General features: G+C 36.6%; 1 protein-coding gene across 2 annotated transcripts in view; it reads left to right on the top strand.

The window, feature by feature from the left end:
* Positions 1–2,281: 2,281 nt before the first annotated feature.
* The window catches only part of LOC126602487 (glutamate receptor 3.6-like), a 40,753-nt gene continuing 32,844 nt past the window's right edge, over positions 2,282–10,190 (top strand). The window contains exon 1 of one of the 2 annotated variants that reach the window (XM_050269371.1): positions 2,282–2,313. The gene's annotated coding sequence lies outside the window, so the exon portion shown is untranslated. The remainder of the gene's footprint in view (positions 2,314–10,190) is intronic. The other variant, XM_050269375.1, reaches the window with a different exon arrangement.

The following is a 10,190-nucleotide window of genomic DNA, read 5'->3' as shown; positions in this document are numbered from 1 at the left end:
TTTTTGGCGTTAATCTTCTTCAATTTATTTATCAGATGGCTGCAAATTAAGAGTGTGTGTGAGAGGTAAAAATAGGTATGTGGATAGCACTACCCTTTTTCTAAACCAAAACGCCAAATCATTAGGAACTTAATTTAGTACTGTACTTAGTATAAAATTAAATCACTTGATGTAAGTTTAACTCAAACAAACACTTCTGTTATTGACAGATAGTTGTTGTACAAGTGTTTGTGGGAAGACGTCACGAGTTCAAATTTCATAAACGACGATTGTTTGTTGAAAAGAGCTATAAAGCTTTACTTTTTTCTTTTGGAATAATTATAGCTCGTCTATAAATTATACCCTGGTGTACATTGTGGTCCGTCAATTCATTATTAAAATTTAGTACTTAAGATTTCTCACTTAAGTGAAGATGAATACCAATAGACCATAGTATGAAGTGACGAATTCAAAATTTTTACTAAAAGGGAAAATTGTAGACACAAAATTTGGACTATTACGCAAGCACCACCCAAGATGAAAACCGTTCCAAACCAATGCGACTCATGTTTAGTAAAGTTTAGTCAAACATATCATCTGTAATGCAATGTGAGCTGTTTCTCAATGATATTTTTGCCACTTAAAAGATTCTCGGATGACTTAAGTAGGAAATAAGTTGACTAAAATTTAAGCTCACGACATACATACTCAAATATTTTTGCCACTTAAAGATTCTCAAATACAACTTGTAGTCAACAAAATTCTTACCCCAAGTCGTCTGGAGATTTTAGAGTGGCACACTTGATGAGTTTTGGAAATTCCGACGAAGATATTTAGAAGTGGTACATCCACATTGGTCTGACGAATGATAAATTGGTGTGCAAAGTTCTCTTGTTTAAAAAAGAATATTGAGCATATGTACTAAATCATTTTGGTGAAAGGCCAACTCAACTCAGTGTCCAGTATGGACCCCACGGACCGGATAGTCCATATAAATGTATCTGGACGTCACCAGTTGTAGTATATATATTTCTACTGATTTTTTATATTCATCTTGTTGCATGCCTCACTGCCTGTTTGCAATTCCTTTTTAAAAAATCATTTGTGTTTATATGAGATTATGGTAAAAGTTTTTTTTTTTTTTGTTTTGTTTTGTTTTTGTTTTTGTAATTATGTTAGATAAGCATGTGACATAAGTACTTTTTTTTATAGAGCGTTTCTAATTATCAAAAATCGATTTAAGTCATTCTGAAAACATTCCCAAACAAATTGGCTGAGAAAAAAACATAGACAAAAGGTAAGACAAATCAATTACATCATACATACATTTGTATCCATTGTTGTCACTTGGTGCAAAATATCCTAAACGGAAACAAAAGTCATGCAACAATTAATACCAGTTTGGTACTGCTTAACTTTATAAAAAAGCAGGTATAAAAAAAAAGCACCCAGTTTTTTGTGTTTGGTAACCCTTCAAAATCCGTTTTTTTTTCTTCTTCATAGTTTTGGATGAAAAGAAGCTAAAAAGCTAAAGTAGCAAAACCCAGCTTTGGAAAACCAACTTTTTATCACAGTACACGGATGAACAGTGCTATTAAATGATTTTTTTTTTAATGGCAACCTTACCCTCTCTTTCTCCTTCATCTCAGTTCTGGACTCCACCCCTATTTCTCCACTCTGAGCAATTGCTCTCCGCCGCCGTGGTACCCAGATTCACCATCCCATCCCCTCCATCTCTTCCTACTACCCTGATTCACCACCCATCAAATGAGATGCTCGTATTGGTATAAGGGACGAAACTGGAAGAGAAATGGGAAGGGGACAAAGGTGGGTGAGGACCTTGAAATTTCACGAGAGGTCATTAATGAAAAATGGAAGAAACGCCAGAAACATTGTGGCAGAAAGAAATAGAAAGAAAGAATAATGAAAAAGCTAGAAAGAAAGAGAAACAAAGAAGAAAGGAAAAAGGAAAAAGGAGAAAAATCAGAACTTTCTGGCATAAAGAAAAAGAAAGGAAGAAAAGCCATTAAGTTTTGTGATTTTTTTTTTGTCATTTTACAGAACACTATAGCACTATTTTTTTTTTAATAAAAGCATTTTTACAATTATAGGTACTAAATATTTTAATGTTTTATTTCACACCTGCTTATTCTTACATCAAAACAGAAGTAATTTTTTTATAAAATACAGGAATACCAAACCATCCAAATTCCAAACTGCTTTACAGTTTACAGGGTGAAAAAAAAGGGGGGACATCCAGCACAAACACCATTTTGTTTGCCATTGAGAATTCCGAGATCGTCATCCTCATGTCATGGAGCAACATCTCATCAGGTCCAACAAAGTCTCTTGCTTGTTAACCAAAAAAAAAACAAAAAAAAAAAAACAAAGTCTCTTGCTTTCTACCTGGTAATGATTTTCGACCCACATTTAGAAGCATGCGAATTATATTCGGAGGAGGATTCTCGCATCTTCTAATCTTTTTTTTTTTCTTTTTTTTTACTGGAATAGTTACAGTTAAGTCAGGTCAATATTTTATATTAACTTTATTTATAAAGACAATAAAACAGAAAGTAATGTATGAGAGAAGGGAAATGAACGGAATAAAACTAGAATGAGAGAAAATCCTACTCCATTATATTCTCCTAACAATACACGAGAATCTTCAGAACTTTCTACTTATGTGTGACAATTTGTGCATAAAGTTCCAAACTTTATTAAATCTTTTTGCATTTTGTATGCCTTTCATGTTCTTTAGATAGAAAGTTAGAAACCCGGTTGGCCAATTCTAGTTGTTCTTGGAGAGAAAACTTCGATTCAACAGAATGTCGCTGTCACGGAAATGAGTTTTCTTTGGTCCAGTTCTTTGGATTAAGTCGATGGATGCTGGGTTAGTTGTCTTTTCATATAGAATCAACATTCTGAGGGTTTTTTTTTTTCTTTCCTTCTTTCACTGTTTTGTCCCTTTTTAATTCCCTTTTGATGTTGAATTGAATGTTGCTAAAAAATGCATCTTGTTATATGGAATTAAAAGAACCCACCCACTTGAGAAAATATAAGTGCTTCCCATGCAATTATTTTGGACGTGTTTTGCATTAACAAGAGAGATTTTATATGAGTTTGCTCTGATCTGTGCAAAAGAAGTCCTTAAGTTGGAAGGAACCCAAATTTGTTCATGATTACTTGTAATTGCACAAATTTGTTCATGATAGTTGTGATATGTCACACTCCTAGGTATAAGAGCTACAAGAGACTCATTAGAATTAACGTTTTTTTTTTCTTCTTCAGAGAACGTTATGATGCACATTTTTTTTCCAAGTGTCACCAAGCTAGAATCAGTTTCACTCACACAAAAGGATCCTCCTTGACGCTGAGGTAGCGAGCAGGATGAGACATATATGTCTGAAACGCATTTGAGTGCGAGACCAGGCATTTGTATGATTTCATTTATAAAACATACACTAGATATAATTATATGTCGCCTTAAAGTGTCTAAGATGAGACCTAGCAAAGGTTGAACATGTAGATTTTTCCGTTTGAAATCCATGTTGAAGCTTGTCAAGCCGGATATGAGTAACTAGGTAGGCGCCAAGAGGGTGACTAGGCTAGATACTCAAGTTAAGATTTTGTGTAGTGCTTAGACTAAAATCCGTATTGTGTATTCCAATGACATATGACACGCTCATTAAATTGAGAATACACCAAAGCTATATCCCGAAGTCATGTATCCTATTGTAGTGGTTCCCTAGTAAACCATGTCATTTTCTTCGAAAGAATGTATCTTAAAGCCATCTCAACTTACCAGACAAAGCCATTTCATACTGTATGTGCTAGTTGTGGCCGACATTGGTTTTAACGAATTGATCCCTGCTTCAAGTCATTGTGTGAGCCACTAGATCTATGTGATCATGCCCTTATACCCTTAGGACTAGAGCCTATATAAAAAAGATGAGGTATAATGATCGCTACTTTAGCATGTTTGCCTAAGATGGTCAAGTTAGCTATTATCCCAAGAGGCGTGTCTAGGCAAGCAGTTAAACTAAGTTAGACTGATATGAGAGCTTAGGGAAGATTGTATGAAGACTACACTATATTATGTGATTCATTAGCTGGCCAGCGTTAGTTTGATGTTTATTGTCAAACATAGGACATGGATACATGATACTTGTGGTACATGACATCGCTTTTTATATCATAACGAGTGATAAAGAATGTCAAGTTTGGTGTATGACAAACTATCTGGGGTATAAAGTGATGAACTTCCGAGTGATGAACTCTTGTTAAGTTTGGTGATAGCTTAATGACATCACTCCTAGATATGTACATTCATTCTTGCAAAGTCGCGCGTCCCATATCCTGTATAATGGATGAGAATTAGATGGGCTAATTGAGATAATACCAACACCCTATATAGGTGGGCGGGAGATATAGGATTTATACACCCAATATAGGGTGTGTTATCGATATGTGGTATTTGTCCCACATTGACCATTTCCATTATCTCTTCCTTCCTAGCCACTATATAAAGAGGGCTTTGGGGAAAAGAGAATGCACACCAAGAGAAACAATTCTCTTAGCTCTAGAAAGGATAGAAAAATCTCTCCACTCTTCTACCAATCTTTTTCTCTCTTAGTTTAGCCTCTGGTGTATCACCTTAGCCCAAGGATTAGGAGGCTACTAAGAACTACGGTGGTTTGATCCTTATCCATTGGCATAGGCACTATAACGGGGCAATTGATCACAAAATGAGTCGTTGGATGTAAATTTAGACTTTTAGATCTTCCAATTTAAATGTGAGCCGTTGATCACAAAAAGAGCCATTGGGCTCAACATTTCTAGCCGACAAGTGGCTGACATACCTATATCACGTTGTGTGAGAGTGGCGCGTCCTTTTGGGCGCTGCTTGTTTAATTACTGGTTTTCCACTCACACAAGTGGGTCAACCCACTATCCCAAATTCAAATCTTGGTCGGAATTTGCTTGATTTTGGAGTTTTGAACCATAACCCCCATTTTGGGCCCAAGGGTTGGAGGGCTTTTTTTTTTGGGTGGGGAGGGGGGGTTTGGAATAGAAGCCAAATTTTGAGACTTACTCCAAGGGTTAGAGTGAGTCTAAGTGAGATTTGTCGCGGGTCCCCACCAAAACTACTGTTTGACGCGGGAGTCCCCTACCAGCACATACTAAAAGAAAAGACACTGTTTAAACTTCTAAAATGTAACAACCCGTCTCGATTTTATCGAAATGAAGGGTCGTGAAATTGCACCTTGGGCTAGATATTTTTCTTTTAAAATTATTTTTGGGTCTTAATGGGTGTGCCAAGAGGCCCACCCCTGAATTTTATCCCCCAGGCCAAATTGCTCTTTCTTCCTCGCCTCTCCCGTTTCTCTCTCTTTCTTTCTCAGCTCTCCCTCTAGACTCTTGGTGCTCTCTCCTCCCTGGTGTCCAAAGCCCACACACATACTTACACACCTACAACATTAACAACAACACACCCTCATCACCACTTTTTGACTACGACGACCACCTAGGGCTGGACAACCATCTAGGGGTGGGTTCGGTTCCGTTCGGTTCGGTTTTTTGCCAAAATTGGAAACCGAACCGAAATTACTGTTCGGTTCGGTTTTCTGTCTGTTTGCATTCGGTTCGGTTTCGGCCCGGTTCGGTATTATTTTTTTTTTTTTTTAGCAGCAAAAAACAAAAGTTTCTAAGAAAACAACTTGCAACCGTTTTGTAATACATCTTTCAAAGGAGTATAAATAAAATCAAAGTCAATCAAAGTCTCATTTCAACATAAGCATTCCAAATTTCTAATAGAATCATCGAACAAACTAACAAAGATAATGAAAATAAACATTCCATTCAAAGTTCAATTATAATCAAGCCTTCCAAAGTCCAAGTTAAATAAACATCAAAGTTCAAATCAAAGTCCAAACTTAAAATACACATCAAAGTTCAAGTTTTCCACACCTAAAATAAACATTTCAAAGTTCAAGAAGTCTTCCACACCTAAATAAATATTACAACTACGATTATAAATTCAATAAACATCTAAAGTTCCATCCTTGAACATACTTCTTCAAGTTCTCAAGATCAACACTCAACCATTTCGAGTTTGAATGACAATTTGCTTACTAACGGTTGGGCGGCCTAGGGGGCAACATAGCACCTTTTTTTGAACTTCCACTTGTCATTTCTACATACAAATAATAAAACAAATGATACTAATTAAAATGTTATTTAAAATAATCTAACAAAATCAAATGCAATAAATAAAATTACCTTTCTCAACTTCTTCACAAGACTCCATCTCCTCAATGGTTGGCTCATGATGTAATGCAACATGAATAGACCTAAGCCAATTTTGAGTACATATCAAAGCCTCCACCATTTTTGGACTTAAAGAACTACGATATGGATCAATTATCCGTCCACTTGTGCTAAAGGAAGATTTCGAAGCAATGGTTGATACGGGAATAGCTAAGATATCTCTTGTAACACGTGCCAAAATAGGGTACTTAGAAACCCCATTCACCCTCCACCAATTCAATATATCAAAGTTCTCCTCTTCTTCTCCTTCATTAGGATCGAAAAGATACTTGTCGACATCATTATGCACAACCCGAGCTCTCTTTGCTTTTCTCATTTCACTTTTTTCTTTCAACTTTCTTTCTATTTCGATCATGCTTGATGAAGAGTCTCCACTTGTTGTTTGAGAGTGCATTAGGAATCCCCCACCCCCTTATTCGGTGCACCAAGTCCCTTAAACCGGAATCATTTGCGGAAGCATTGTCAACTGTAATAGTTAACACCTTCTCTATACCCCACTCCATTAAACATTCCTCCAAAAGTTGAGCAATTGACTCTTCTTTATGATTTAGAATGACACAAAAGTTCAAAATCTTTTTATGTAATATCCAATCATCATCAATAAAATGGGCGGTGAGAACCATGTAATTGGTTTGTTGAATAGAAGTCCATGTATCCATTGTTAGACACACCCTAAATGTCTTCAATTGACTCTTCAATTTATCCCTTTCGGAATAAAACAAGCTAAGTACATCCTTAGCAATTGTCTTACAACTAGGCACTCTCCACATAGGACATGCTTGCATGCAAAAAAGGCGAAAACCTTCTCCCTCAACAAAAGTAAAAGGCAACTCATCTATAATTATCATCTCAACACAAGCCTTAGTTACTTCATCTTGAGAAAAACCTATAACTTCCAACTTATCTTTCGTGCCGGCAAAGGTTAAGATCTTTTGCCTATTTGCAGCAAATATTTTCTTATTAGGACCATAGCTTCTACATCTTGCTAAATGGTTTCTTAAATTAGTTGTACCATTTTTATCCGGATCGGCCATATATGATTGGGCACAATATTTGCACAACCCCTTAACTCTACCACCCTCAATTTTTCTATCAAAGTGCTCCCAAACTAAAGACCTTTCATGACTTTTTAATGATTCCAAAAGAGCTTCTTCTTTAATTACTTGGTCACTTGCGTCACCTTCTTTTGGAGTTGCATCGGAGGGATTTCCGGATCCACCAAGAGAAGTAGGGGTTTGTTGAGGTGAGCTTGAGGCCCTTAAGACCTTTGACACCTTTGACTTCATCTAATTCAAACAAAATAATAAGAGGATAGTAGTTAGTACTACAAACTTATACAAAAGTAAATGTTAATTAAAATATGACAGGCCAATGATACAAAATCGCGACAAAATAAGGAAGGCAAGAATCAAACTCCCTTCACAATATATATATATATATATATATATATATATATATATATATAAAATAAAAACTGAATCACACATACACAACCTGCAGCCATTATATATATATATATATATATATATATATATATCTTTAGCTTTAGCTAAAATATAACATTTGAGTGTTAGAGTTTAATGATATTTCTCAAGAAGTCTAACATATTTTACAATATAATTCTCATTAAACAACGTTTTGTGCGAGATAAATTAAACTCGTGTGCAAACACACGGATAATCTATCATTCCTAACTAATAAATCTGACCTATGTCTATTATATCAACTCTTACTCATCCACACGGTACAGTTTGCATATCAACTCTTACTTATCCACACGGTACAGTTTGCTCACTTAATTTCTGACCTATGTCTGTTATATATCTATAGCTTTAGCTAAAGCCTACAGGGGTTCCAAGAAGCAACCACATAGAGCAAAGACAATGTAATGTGCCTCTGTGACATTCCGAAGCATAAAAATACCCAATCTGAAGCACAATCAATCGTGGGAACTCAATTCAATTACTTTATGAAGCATAAAAATACCCAATCTGTTAGTACAACTCAATCAATATATTCACTAAAATACAAATCAAATCTCTAAAACTGTATAAGTAGAACTGAAAATTAAACGTGAAACTAACCTTTTGCTGTGATTGAGATTTGAGAGTAAGAAGTCGCCGCTACCGCGAGACAGATGAGGATGCTGTTGTGAGAGAGACAGAGAGAGAGGATGCTGTTGCGAGAGAGACAGATGAGGTGAAGCTGCTGCAAGGGGGAATGAGAGAGACAAAGAGAGGCTACTGCTGTGAGAGAGAGACAGATGAAGGAGATTGCTGCGAGGCTGCGTGTGAAGTGCGACTGCGAACTGGGGAGGGCAGGGGAGTGGGAAAACAAGAGAGAGACCGAGAGAGGAGGAGGGCTAGGGTTGGTTACTTTCGGGTTGCAGTTTTAGTTTAGGAATAAAACGGTGCCGTTTTAGAATTAGGGTTATTAATTAATAAAATATTATAAAACGACGTCGTTTTGAAGATGTTTGGTTTGGTTCGGTTCGGTTCGGTTCGATTTCTGAACCAACCAGATTCGGTTCAGTTCGTTCAACAGATTCGATTCGGTTTTTTTTCGGTTCGGTTTTTGGTCTGATTTTTTTCAGTTTTCAGTTTTTCCAACCCACCCCTACAACTATCTATTCCTCTTTCATTCTCAGCACAGTAGCACGATCACTGTGCTTGTGACCTCTGACGAGTTTCTTGAATCTTTGACCATGGTAAGCACCCCTAGAACTCTTTAGTTGTTGTTATAGGTTATATTGGGTTGTTTTTGAGAAATGTGGAATGTTTGAACGTAGAAAATGCTTCGGGGGAAGCATTTCCAGTTTTCCAGCGAAGATTAGAGGTTTGCAGGCATTTTCTGGCCAACTCTGGCCACCTCTTGACTCCCAGTGGTATGAATCTCTTCCTTACTTCACGGGCTTCAATTTGGTATATTGGTTTGCATGTTTTGGTCATGTTTCGAGGTTAAACGGAGCATGGAAGCTCCGACTTTCTTCTTCCTTTGAAATTCGGCCAACCCGACCCATCAGTTAGACCGGGCCAACTCATTGGGCCATGAACCCAGCCCAGTTGTTAAAGCCTAAATCTAAGGCTTTTAGCCATGTCTAAACCCAAACCTATATTTGTAAAACCCTAACCCGGGCCTTAGGCCATGGAACACCGGCCCAAATGGGTAAACCCAATTCCTTTGAAACCCAACCCAAAATCCTTTGAAACCAGGCCATTAGGCCTAGGACCATTCGGCCCAAACCCACCAGCCCAACTCGGATGGAATATTCTTTGTGTTGACTTTTACGAAATTTACCTGGGACCTTTCTTAGGGTAATTCGGCATCCTGAATCCGTTTTTAACGTCCATTTTCCCAAATTCAAAATTTTTAATAGAGTTTTATTAATTGGACTCTTTATGTTCTTAGGGGCAATTATTTGTGGCATTTCCATCTTCGCTAGTTTGCATGACTCTTCAGCGGCTAAGTATCCGTTAGTGGACCCATTCTAAAATGCATGTTTTAAATGTAGAAATGCATACATGAAAAACATGATTTAATGATTACGTTTTGCGAAACGTTTTATAAGTAAATTGGATTTAAATTGGATTTACACTTATTGATTATCATGCTATACTGAGAATATTTTGGAATACCATATTTTATCGAACTGATATTCTTTGTAGTATATATGATGGATGACTATATACTATTTAGAACATGCTTTTACACACTACTTTATAGTATAGATGATGGATGACTTTATATTATGAAGAAGTTTTGAGATATATGTACCTATGTTTGGAAAGACTATGTTCAATGTTTTGTGCGTATATAGATGTTATTGTTCCACCTACGGGCGAGGGATATAGTTGTTGGCTTCGGGCCAAGAGAAATAATCTCTG

The sequence above is a fragment of the Malus sylvestris genome, chromosome 15 (genome assembly GCF_916048215.2).
Source record: "Malus sylvestris chromosome 15, drMalSylv7.2, whole genome shotgun sequence".
In the NCBI taxonomy this organism is placed as follows: domain Eukaryota; kingdom Viridiplantae; phylum Streptophyta; class Magnoliopsida; order Rosales; family Rosaceae; genus Malus; species Malus sylvestris.
Note: the sequence above shows the minus strand (reverse complement) of the source record. Positions and strands in the feature narration are given on the sequence as shown.